This window comes from Grammomys surdaster, unplaced genomic scaffold (assembly GCF_004785775.1).
Source record: "Grammomys surdaster isolate TR1022 unplaced genomic scaffold, NIH_TR_1.0 513, whole genome shotgun sequence".
Taxonomy (NCBI): Eukaryota; Metazoa; Chordata; class Mammalia; order Rodentia; family Muridae; genus Grammomys; species Grammomys surdaster.
The window spans coordinates 312,940-326,091 of record NW_021604932.1 but is presented as its reverse complement, the minus strand read 5'-3'; the positions used below and the strand labels follow the sequence as shown (position 1 = coordinate 326,091).

The 13,152-nt window shown below is 37.4% G+C and overlaps 2 pseudogenes; one reads left to right on the top strand and one right to left on the bottom strand.

The window, feature by feature from the left end:
- The first annotated feature begins 2,893 nt into the window (after positions 1–2,893).
- LOC114633045 lies at positions 2,894–3,380 on the top strand (annotated as a pseudogene).
- A 4,573-nt stretch (positions 3,381–7,953) lies between these two features.
- The window catches only part of LOC114633062, a 36,532-nt pseudogene continuing 31,333 nt past the window's right edge, over positions 7,954–13,152 (bottom strand).

The window sequence follows — 13,152 nt, the reverse complement described above, 5'->3', positions numbered from 1 at the left end:
ACAAAAAAAAAATCAATCAGTCAGTCATCAATGATCAATCAAATAAGCATTCAAAAAAGCAAAAGGGACCACTAAAAACTCAGTAATTCTCTTGGAATTCATCTCAGCTATGGAGCATCTTCCTAGCATGTGTTAGTCCTTGTGTTCAATTCTAAATATTTAAGAATTGGTGAGATGGTTTTCTGGGCAAAGAAATTTGCTGTCAAACCTGAATTTGAATCCCTGAACCCACATGGTAGAAGAAGAACCAACCCCTGCAAGTTGTCCTTTGAACCACCTTCCATCAATAAGTGTACATATATGTGCACACATTTACACACTAAATAAATGTAATTTTAATTAAAATTTTATTTATGTGTGTAGGTGTTTCACCTGAATTTATATCTCTGCCTATGTATGTGCATGCTACCCAAGGAGATTAGAAGAAGGCCTTTGGACTCCTTGAACTGGTGTCACAAACAGTTGTGAGCTACCATAAGGATGCTAAGAAATGAACTGGGTCATTGGAAGAGAGAGACCATTAATTTGAGAAATCTGAAAAGCTGTTTCATGCATAGCCATGAAGTAATGTATGCCAGCACAACACCTCAAATTTGATTCCAGATTGTGTTAGCATTCTATGACTCATGCTGGTGGTAGTGGTGGTGTGGGGTATACATTAGTCCTGAGTAATCATGATGTTGTGCCAAGGGCCATGGGGGAGAAACTCATGATATGGAGCACACAGGCTAGCACAGCCATTATGAGTGTGACTCAATTGAGGCCTGGTCCCAAGGTCTACAGGTCCTGAGGAATTCAAGCTGTTATACAGTTTTGCTCTCCTTGTCGCCTTTACATCCCTCTTAATCTAAGAATTGTGTGAAAACTCTAAGGGGGTTTCCAGCCCCTTACTGGCCAGTATCACTGGCACTCACAATAATAAAGCTAATCTTTTTCATTCGTTGCTGCTGGAGCATATTAATGAGTCAATCACTACCCTAGGAAAGAACTTAGAAATGTAGATTGTCAGCAATGACCATCATCCTTAGAAAACTTTTGAAAAAAATAAAACTGTTAGTAAATCTAGAAGTTATTTTTTGTTACTGACTCTGATGTAGAAAAATCTTAGAGAATAATTTGAAGTTCAGAAAGGCACATGCTGAAATGGGAATTTCTGGTTTTGTTGAAGACTAAGTTGTGTCATGTGATATTTTTCTGGAAGCTGCCTTATGAGAGAATTTTTTGTTGAAGCAGACACATGAGACAATGTGTCTCTTTTTTGCTGAAGCAGATATATGAGAAGATGCTTTATTGAAAACAGACAGATAGCAATGTATGGGAAGGTGTCTAGTGAAAGAATTTGTGATATTTTTCTGGGACAAATGCTTGAGAGGACATGTGATATTTGGAAAGAGTATTGTGTAACCCAACAGACAATGGATGATGCTCTGGCATTAGTTCACCTTGCTGGTTTTCATAGGGCTTTGCTGATGCTGGTTTTCTCTGAAGAGATTATTACATTTGTTCACCTAGCAATTCTTTGATGGTCATCAGTGGGCTTCATTGACACTGGTCTTTGCTAAGGACACTCTGTGATTTAATCACCTTTCTTTGTTCTCTGATCTTTGCAAATCATGACTTCATAAAGAGAAACACACCAAAAAACTTCTGGTGATATTCAGATGGCTTTTTTCAGCTTCCAATAGCTTACACCAATAGACAGAGCCTTGTTGCAGCTGATTTGTGTTTGGTGACACTATTAAACTGACCTACTGACAATGAAAATTGGAATCACCCCAAAGAACTACTTCTAAATAGGCCCTCATCCCCCTTGTCCTATTAACCTTTCTTCCTTCTCTATCTTTTGTCAGAGTGCTATGAAGGATGTTGGAGCATTAAAAAACACTTATTAAAGTAAGTTTTGAAAAACATAAGTCTATAACACTCTTAATAGATAAGGTAGTAAATTTTTGAGTTCAGGGAATAAGAGAAATATCAGCACTGGCTAACATGACTCTCACTAAGGTTGGGATGGTGATGATTGATTTCTTGTATCCATTTTTGCCCTCAGTTTCCTGACATGATTTAATATATATTGCTGATGAGTAGACATGTATTCTGAGGATTTAAAGTAGATATGACTATTTTTTATCTGAATGTTTAGATTTGTGTTTAAGTTTCTTATAAAATTATTTTATAGGGCACAGAAATTACTCAGATGCATTATTGACAATTAAAAGTGGAAAATTAATATTCACCTGCACTCATATTAATTGAAAGTTTCTGATATCCTTGTAAATCATTTTTATTACATTGCTTATACTTTAAAATATATATATACCCTTGCTTATTTCAATTCCACTGCTAATTGTACCCTTCACACTGATCAAAAAGCAAAAAAAAGAAAAAAGAAAAAGAAAGAAAAAAGAAAGAAAGAAAACATTCAATAGGCCTTTGAGATTTCTTTTTCTTTTCTTTTCTTTTTTCTTTTTTTGAAAAATGTTACTTATACTGTCCTTCTTGCCAGGTTTTGATGGTTTATAATACCAAAGAGTATATCACATCCATTTTGCTCAAGAAATCTTTGCAATCAGTAGAATTAAGAAAGTTGTCCCCCAAAATAGTTATGATTTTTTTGCATCTAACGTATCTTATAATGATTGTAGCTGCAAGGGCTTTTTTGTTGGCAGACCCAAGAATAAATACTGAAGTACACAGAGAAGTTTCAAAGATGATTTTTACAAAATAGAGCTACTATAGATTATTTCTTCCTCATGTATAACCTTGGTTATCAATAATTTCCTGGCATGTATCAGATCTCTCTTATACTATTGATAGAAAAGCTAAGAATCTGCAGAAAAAGATAAATGAGGTTTTTCAGATATGATGTTTTCTGTCCCTGCTTGCTATAGCCATGGTCAATCCAACCATGTTCTTCAACATGTTGGTTGACAGCAAGCCCTTGGGCTATGTCTCCTTCAAGCTGTTTGCAGAAAATGTTCCAAAGACATCAGAAAACATTCATGCTCTGAGTACTGGAGATAAAGGATTTGGATATACAAGTTCCTCATTTCACAGAATTATTCCAGAATTCATGTGCAGGGTGTTGATTTGCTATAATGGCACTGGTGAGAGAAAACTATGGAGAGAAATTTGAGGATGAGAACTTCATCTTGAAGCATACAGTTCCTAACATTTGTCCATGGCAAATGCTAGACCAAATACAAACACTTTCCAGCTTTTTAATCCACACTGTCATGACTGAGTGGCTGTATGACAAGTATGTGGTCTTTGGGAAGGTGACAAAAGGCATTAACATCATGAAAGCCATGGAATGTTTTAAGTCCAGGAAGGACAAGGCCAGCAAGAAGATCATCATTTCTGACTGTGGACAACTCTGATTCTTTTGACTGTCAGTCATCTTACCCACCAGACCACTCTTTCTGTAACTCAGAAGAGTCTCCAACACACCCGATAGCAATACCCTGTAATGTCATATCTCTCAAGTCTAGCTGGATTGAGAGTTAAATTTATGATTATGAATAAAATCTAAATAAAAAAAGATAGATGAGATGCATGAACACCATATCCCCTCTGCTCTGCACCTGCTTGGGGGGGGGGGGAATCCTAGCTGCTGCTATTATTTCAGGGGCTGTCCTAACTGTTGCCCTGGCTGCAGCAGGTTTCCTGGGAGCCCTGAAGACTGTGGAGTTTTGAGAGAGGGGGAGACAGACAAATCTGCCACCAAGATGGTACAACTAGAGGGGAGATGGTGTTTGCACAACTCATCTATCTCTTTTATTTCTTATTTAGATTTTATTCATAATCATAAACCTAACTCTGCAATCCAGCTAGACTTAGAGATGTATGAGGAAAATATGAAACACAAAGAACTTTAGAACCTGTAATCTCTATTCTTACTGAAGTTCTTGTAGGTTCCATATTTTCCTCATCTCTCTCTAAGAGATGAAATCTCTCAAGTGAGTTTTAAATGGTCATGATAGTTAAAATGGATTTCTCCTTTGCTTAGCCCACTTTTGATTATTCTTATAATTCTCTTATGCTTTCTTTGCATTAGTTAGCCTAGTTATGCCTGCAATACATTCAAACTTGGGCTCTACTACAGCCAGCATTTTCTCTTCAAAGAACTTTAAAAAGGGGGAGGGTTGTCAGAGGCATGCTCAAGGGAAACCAGAAATGATAAACACACAGTTATATCTTCCAAGGGAGAAATATATATCCAGTTTGCCACCTAGAAGGTTAATAGCCTGGAGACCTTTTACTGTCTGGGTGAACAGGCCACATTAACCCTTGGCCCCTTATCCTGAACCTGTTTTCTCAGTTTATCTATAGAACCTGCCTTTATGGAAGATGTCACTTGAACTTTACAGAGAGACTCAGTGTAGTCATGTTTTAAGCTTTGTTGTGCATGTGATATTGAGTTAATTATCACAGAAAAACTTTGTTTCTAAACTATGTTTAAATATGCCTAAAACAAACAACTCAAGGTAAGACTCTCAAAGTTTGTACCAATAGCAGCTACTCAGTTGTATTGAACCAAACTACCTTCTTATCTTATATGCATTCTTCTTATGCTGGCCTTTGTGGTCACAGAAACCACCATATTCTTTTATAGGAGTTGCTTTGGTCATGGTGTCTCTTGAGAGCTGTAAAACACTAATTAAGACAACTTTTTATTTAAAGCAAAAAAGAAAGAAAGGAAGAAAGGAAGAAAGAAAGGAAGGAAGGAAGGAAGGAAGGAAGGAAGGAAGGAAGGAAGGAAGGAAAGAAAGAAGAAAGAAAGAAAGAAAGAAAGAAAGAAAGAAAGAAAGAAAGAACCATAGTGCACGTTATTTTATTTTTATTTACACTTAATAGTATTCAATAATGTATATATACTACATTTTCATTATTCATTAATTGGCTGAAGGACATTTAGGTGGTTTCAGTTTCCTAGGTATTGTAAACAAAGCAGTAATGAACTTTGCTGAGCAAGTCTCTCTGTCCTTTGGGCATATGATAAGGAGTGGAATAGCTGGGTCATACAGTAAATCTATTTTTAGCTTCTTGGGAATTCTCCACAATTTCCATAATGGCTAAAACAGTTGTAATCCTGAAACAATGAATGAGCCAACATCACCATCTCCAGTGGGATTGTTGTTGTTGTTGTTGTTGTTGTTCCATTGATATTTGCCCCTCTGACTGGAGTAAGCTGAAAAATTATTTTGATATGCATTTTCCTGATTGCTAAGAACAATGAACTTTGAGGGCCACAGTAATTGTAGGGTTGTTGTCCCGCATCACTTCTACCACTGGGCACAGCCACTTGGAGAGGTGGAACTATGGGAGTTTGATGGCACTTATTCCATGCAGCTGCCTGGGCAGGTACTGGGCTGGAAGGAAGCTCCAATGCATGGCACAAGGGATGGGAGAAAGCCTGAGCTGATTCAGGGGTCCCTATTTCTACACTGAGGCTGGGGCCATGGAGTCTCAGGCTCTTGGACATCCAGGCGCTGCTGGGAGACACAGAAGAAAAGAGAACAGAGTTTGGGGCCTAACATCTGTGTCTAGTCTGGGCCAGAGGGCAAAGGGGAGCTCTAGTTAGTCCCAACAGGGATATTCCTTGGTTTGGAGGATGCAGGCTTAGTGGCAGTTGTGTTTGGGAGCACAGGAAGGCCTTCTACAGGAGACTAGACTGCAGCTCTGCAGGCAAAGGCTTTTTCCATGGCTCCCCACAGTGGATCTCTATGAAAAAAAGACAATCTTTTGTTCCAAGCAGTTTATTTTCATGGTGGGAAATGGATTTATAATTCATAAAACCATACCTCACTTCTCAGGGTAGGCCTGATATTAAATACCTTTTGCAGGGAGGAATATCTGGGGAGAGAAGCTTATTGGCTATACTTTCTGGGCCTCTAGGCACCTCATTATCTGGGACAATTCTTGTTTTGAGCCTATGTGACCTCAGGTCATGTCTCTTTTATGTGAGAAGCATGACACAGGTTCCAAGTCAGGAGTCTGGTAGGGAGCTGGGAGTCACCTAGGCCTCAGGTGTGTGCCCACCAAGTCTCTGGCTCTTGACCTGCTCTACCTTACCAAACTTCCTGGCACGGTTTTACTTCCCATTGGTAGTTTTAGTGATATTTTTTATTCATGTGAGAACTTTACTTAGGTCTTGGGCTCACTATTGGAATAAGTCATTTGGTTCTTTTGACTATTCTTTTTTTTTTAATTATTTGTATGCTCTGGATATTAACCATCTGTCAGTACAGTTGGGAAAGATTCGTGTTTATTCTGTGGGCTTTCATTTCACCCAGTCAATTCTTCCTTTCACTATGTAGAAGTGTTTTAGTTTCATGAAGTACCTAGACAATCTTTGGCTTTAATTCTTGGGAAAATGAAGTCCTATTGGGGAAGCACTTTCCAACAACTATATCATGTAGGTTACTGCATAGGTTTTCTTCTTGTAGTTTCATTGCTTCTGGTTTCAGGTAAAGTTTTTTTTTTTTTTTTTTATTTGGGGTTAGATTTTCTGCAATATGATAGATCCAGATAACATTTCCTTATACATGTCAACATCCAATTTTTCCAGCAACACATTTTAAAGCTATTTCTTCCCCCAACATATTTTTGGCAGTTTTGTCTCTGGAGTAATGTATGTTCATGTTTAGGTCTTCTATTTTTTCCATTAGTCTATATGGCTATTTTTGTGTCATTAGCATGCTTTTTTATTACTATGACTCTGCAATATATTTTAAGATCTTAGTTGTAATCCCTCCAGTGTTGATTTTCTGTTCAATATTGTTTTGGCTATCCATGCTCTTTTGTGGTAATATATGAACTTTGAGATAACATTTACAGTAGATTTTGATTGAGATTATATTAAGTCTATAAGTAGCTTTCAGTTGAATGGATATTTTCACAATGCTAATTCTACTGATCCATGGGCATGGGATGTATTTCTATTCTCTAGATTGTATTTCTCCATCTCTTTCTGAATAGGTCAAAGTTTAATAGGTTTAACTGTAAAGGTTTCTCACTTCCTTTATTATGTTTGTCACTAAATAATTTATTTTCTTTGAGACTATTGTTAATAGAAGTGGGCCCAGGAGCTCCTTCTTTCTGTGTTTGTTGTTGATATGTAGAAAAGCTATTGAATTGTGCGAGTTGATTCTGTACCATCCCACATTTCTGAATTTGTGCAGTGTTTCTAGAGGTTTTCTGATAATTTGGGGGTTGGAATAATCACTACTCTGTAGTATGATGTTATCTGTAGGTATGAATAGTTTGACAACTTTTCCAATTTTATGCCTTTAATTTCCTTCTTTTGTCATATTTACCCAGCTAGTACTTTATGTAAAATATTTAAAAATGAGTGGAGATAATGGACATCACTGTCTGATTTCTGGCTTCTGTGGTATTTCCTCAAGCTTTTTCTATTTAAAATTATGTTGGACATGGGTTCTTGCATATAGCTTTTTTTGTTGTTGTTGAGGGATGTTCCCTGCAGCCTTACATTCTCTAGAATTTTTATCATGAAGACATGTTGAATTTTGTCAAAGGTTATTTCTTCATTTACCGAGATGATCATGCGAATTTTGTCTTTAAGTCCATTTATGTGATTATTACATTTATATACACATATATTGAACTATCCCTCCATGTCAGGAAAAAAGCCATGATGTCTGTGGAAAATTTTGTGATGTTATCTATATGTGATTTGTGAATGTGTCTATATGTGATTTACAAATATGTTATTCAACATTTTTAAATCAATGCTCTTTAGAGATATGATGTATCAATTACATTTATTGTTATATTTACCTGATACTGCTATATAGGTGACACTGGCTTCATAGAAGAAACTTCTGTATGTTATTTCTCTTCTCTCTCTCTCTCTCTCTCTCTCTCTCTCTCAATAATTTGATACAAATTTGCTGTAGAACTTCTTTGAAAGTGTGATAGAGCCAGGCATGATGGTACATACCTTTAATCCCAGCACTCAGTAGGAAGAGGCAGACAGATCTCTGTGAATATGTGGCCGGCCTGATCTACAAAGTGAGCCTAGAACAACTAGAGCTTTTTACACAGAAAAATTGTGACTTGAACATCGAAACAAAACAAAAGAAATGTGGTAGAATCTTCTACAAATTATTTTTTTTTTCATTTTTTAAAATCATAAAAGTCTTTCATTTCTTTGGTGACGATTAGTCAAATATATATTACATATGATTCGAGGCTATTGTAAAAGCTGTTTCGTTCATTATTTCAGTCTTATGAGAAAGATGCTAATTTTTTGTGTGTTGTTTTGTTTTTCACAAATAGGACTTCTTATTTGTCATTATTGAAGATCTTGAGTTTAAACAGATTCTTGGGCTGGATGTTCATATCCATTATACTTTAGCGCATCCCTCCTCACCAGTCACTTTTTAGAATTACCACCGTTACCATGGAGCTCCATGAGCTTTCCTAATTCAAGCTTGTACTTCTTCAGCATTTATGCTTTTATTAAAAAAAAATCACAAAGAGGATAAATGGACTGGCAACCTTTTTTTAATGTGTTTCCCAGTGCTGAATCAGTTTATTAACCATGTCTTTTATGTTATTTGTGGGAACTTCGTGGATCCATCATTTAATTCCAGATGTGGCAGACCCACTGGTGCTGCACATAGGATGTCTTGTGTTTTTGGTTGTTGTGCTTTGTAGTTAAACCAACACAGAAAAGATGAAGCAGATACCTATCCGATGTATTAACATCAACATGAGCTTAAATCATGGTCTTCCAATTTTTGACCACGGAACACAGATTTTCCTGGGTAAGATCCATGCTGTAGATGTTAGTCAGACAGTTTTTGCCCTGAACATCTTCAGGAATTAGCTTGAATTTTCTAAATGCAAATTCATCATTCTGTAGATTAGCAAGGCTCACTCCAAGTGCATGACCCTTATAAGGATATCAGATGAAATTTTGATTTATTGAGTCTTTCTGATAAGTTGTTTTCCAGTGGTTCTATAATAAATATTGGCAGAGATTTTATATCATATTAGTCCTTCTTAGAAAATGATTCCACCACTTTCTTCTTGCTGCTTTCATGCTGTCTTTTACAAGATGTTTGTTCATGCCCACCACTGTAGTGCTTCTCAGAGAGCCAAAACAAACAAAAAACCTAAAACAAAGCAAAAGAACTTATATTAATTTTTATACCCTCCCATATTGCTAAAAAATATTTGTCAGCTATAGGAGATGTCTGATGTAATTTTTATACTTATTATGCAATCATATCATCTCCAAATAGAGATACTTTGATTTCTTCCCTTTCCTTTTCCTAGATCTCCTTCAGTTGCCTACTACTCTACCTAATAATTCAAGTGTTATATTAAATAAATATTGAGAGGGGGATAAATTTGTCTATCCTACTTATAGTGGAAATACTTTGAGTTTCAGTATATTTAGGTTAATGTTGGAAGTGGGCTGGATGTAAATTACCTCTATAAATTTGAAGTATATCCCTTATGCAGGCATAGTCTCTTTAGACCTTTTTTGAAGGTGTGTTGAATTTTTTCAAAAACCTTCTCTTCAACTAATGCAGTGGTTCTCCACCTGTGGGTTGCAAGCTCTTTGTGGATAGAATAATCAACGTATCAGATATCTTACACAACAGATATTTACATCATGATTTAGTAGTAAAATTGTAGTTATGAAGTAACAATTGTGAGCTCATACCTGCCCCACTGCTGGGAATAGCCTCTTGGGAAGGTGGAAGACAGGGAGTTTAAGTGTGCTTGTCCCATGATGCCACTCATAGGACAGTGTTGGGCTGTATGGAAATGCTGAGACACCACTCCAGGGTTGAATAGCACAGTCTGAAATGTGGTAAAGATGAAATTGGTTTGGGGGTTCCCAAGATTGCAAAGAGGCTGGGCCCATGGGTTCTCAGACTTTTGGACACCCAGGTGATTCTTGGAGTCACAGAAGAGCAGAGAACAAAGTTAGTGTCCCATGGCCTGAGGGACAGCATCTAACCCAGGTGTGAGTGGGGAAAAGGGGAGCTCTGGCTTGTCCCAAGAGTATTTGTCCTTAACTTAGCAGAGGGAGATTCGAAATACAAATGGGCCTTTGATTGGAGAGTTGTGCTGTGGGTCTATAGACAAAGGACTTCCCCAGGTTCCCCACAGTGGACCTTGATGAAAGTGACAGTCCATGTTTTACCAATCATTTATTAGCTATTCATGATGGAAAATAGATGCATAACCCCTTTCTCAGGGTCTGGCCAGAGATTAAGTACCTTTTGCAGGGAGAAATGTATGGAAGCTAATTGGCTAAGTGCTCAGTGCCTCTAGGTATCTCATTAGCATGAAGAACTCTGTTTTGGGCCTATGTGACCATAGGATACATTTCTTTTATGTGAGGAGCATGGCATATGTTCCAATCCAAGAGTCTGGCAGTAAGCATGGAATTCCCTAAGTCTCAGGTATGTGCCCACATAGTCTCTGGGTGTCAACCTGATCTGCCTTACCAAGCTTCCTTGCATGATTTTATCATCCAACAAGCAACCAGAATAATTTTATTGTTGTGTGTCACCTCAACATGAGGAACTGTATTAAAATAAAAGGTCATAGCACTATGAAGGTTAAGAACCACTGATATAAAAAGATAATCATGTGGTTTTTCTCTTTCAGTCCATTTATATGGTAGATTGCATCTATGAATGTTAAACTATCTCTGTATCTTGAATTTAAGCCTACTAGAAAAAGGTGGGAAATCTTTTTCATGCCTTTATAGCTTCCAAATAGAAAAATATGAGAAAATGAATACATCTCTCATGTACGTAGAATCTTTCAAATAATGATTCTTTCAAAAGCTATCTGAAAATTCAGTCCAGTCCCCATCAAAATTCCAACACTATTTTCCACAGATCTTTACAGGATAATTCTCATCTTCACATGGAAATACATACACACACACACTCATGCACACGCACACTCACACAGCAGCAGTAGCAGAAGCAGCAGCACCTGGATAGCTAAAACAACCCTAAATTTAAAAGATTCTGCTATCATCACCATTCCTGATACCAAAACATCATGGTTTTAGAATTAAAACAGAAGTGCTTAATGACAGAATCAAATTAAAGACTATGACATGAGTCTACATAACTATGAAGACACGCCATTTTTTAAAAAGAAGCCATAAATATGTACTGGGAAGAATACAGTATCTTCAACAAATAGTATTCGCTAAACTAGATAGTTATCTGTTGAAGAATCCAGATAGATCAATACTTAGGACTCTGCACAGAATTCAACTCCAAATAGATAAGGACTTCAAACTAAAGTCAGATACACTGACTATGGTGGAAGAGAACATAGGAATCAGTCTTAAACTCAATGGCATAGGAAAGACTTTCTCAACAGTACACAGATAGCACAGTCACTAAGAACAATTAACAAAATGGGCCTCATGAAACTGAAAAGCTCCTGTATGGTAAAAGACAGCATCATTTGAATAAAGTGTCAGCCTGCAGAATGAGAAAAGATTTTTACCAACAACACATCATATAGAAAACTGATACCTACAAAACATAAAGAATTAAAAAAAATTGACATCAGGAAAAATTGCCATGTAAAATTGAGGTACAAGTCTTTCTCCTGGGGCAGACTCCTAGCTGGGGTGCTCTCATGAAGACATCATATCTTGACCCATCCTTGAGGATCTACTGTACTCAGAGCAGTTGGTAAGAACCCTAGCCCCCCCAACCCTAAGTCTCAGAGTTGCAATTGGGAACCTGGCACACTCAGGACCCATCACCCACCAAAACCCCACCCTCCCAAATACCACTCCCCTTCTGCCACCTCTGCCTGGTCCTTTCTGCTAAGGCAGATTCCTAGCTGGTCTGCTCCTATGAAGACAACATATCCTGGTCCATTGGCACCAGTTTTTTACAGTCTGAGCCAGTCCCCTGACCAGATCTTGGATTCTAGGTCTGTACCCAATCCCACAACAACCAGAGGAAGATGGACTCCCAGAAACTCTAACACACCCAGGATCATAGGATTTCAGGATCCCAGAGGAAGCTTGACTCATAGGAGCTATTGACCCCAGGATCTCAGGATCACAGGATCACAGAGACAGCTGGACTCTGAGGATTTCTTAGACAACCAAGATATCAGGAGAGACAGGCTCCAGTCAGAGACAGTGAGTTCAGGTAGCACTAGAGAAAACCATATGGTGAAAGGCAAGCACAAGAACATAAGCAACAGAAACCAAGGTTACTTGACATCATCACAACCAAGTACTCCTACCGTAGCAAGTTCTGGATACCCCATCACACCAGAAATCAAGATTCAGATTTAAAATCACATTCACGTTGAGGATAGAGGACTTTGTGAAGGACATAAATAATTCCCTCAGTGAACTACAGGAGAACACGGGTAAACAGGTAGAAACTATTAAAGAGAAAACACAAAACTCCCTTAAAATATTATAAGAAAACATAACCAAACAGGAGAAGGAATTAAAAAAAATCAACCAGGATCCAAAAATGGAAGTATAAACAATAAAAAAAATCACAAATGGTGACTACCTTGGAGATACAAAATCTAGGAAAGAGAACAGGAGTCATAGATGGAAGCATCACCAACAGAATACAAAAGATAGAAGAGAGAATCTCTGCTGCAGAAGATACCATAGAAAACATTGCCACAACTGTCAAAGAAAATGCAAAACTCAAAAAGATTCTAACCCAAAACATTCAGGAAATCTAGGACACAATGAGAAGACCAAACCTAAGGATAATAGGTAGAAAAGAAAGTGGAGATTTTCAACTTAAAGGGCTAGTAAATAACTTCAACAAAATTATAGAAGAAAACTTCCCTAAGTTAAAGAAAAAGATTCCCATGAACATTCAAGAAGCCTACAGAACTCCAAATAGAGTAGACAAGAAAAGAAATTTCTCCCATAACATAATAAAAACTTGAAATTCACAAAACAAAAAGGAATATTAAAAGCTGTAAGGGATAATGGTCAAGTAACATATAAAGGCAGAGCTTTAAGAATTGCACCAGACTTCTCACCAGAGACTATAAAAGCTAGAAGATCCTGCTCAGATGTCATTAAGACCCTAAGAGAACATAATTGCCAGCCCAGGCTACTATACCCAACAAAACTCTCAA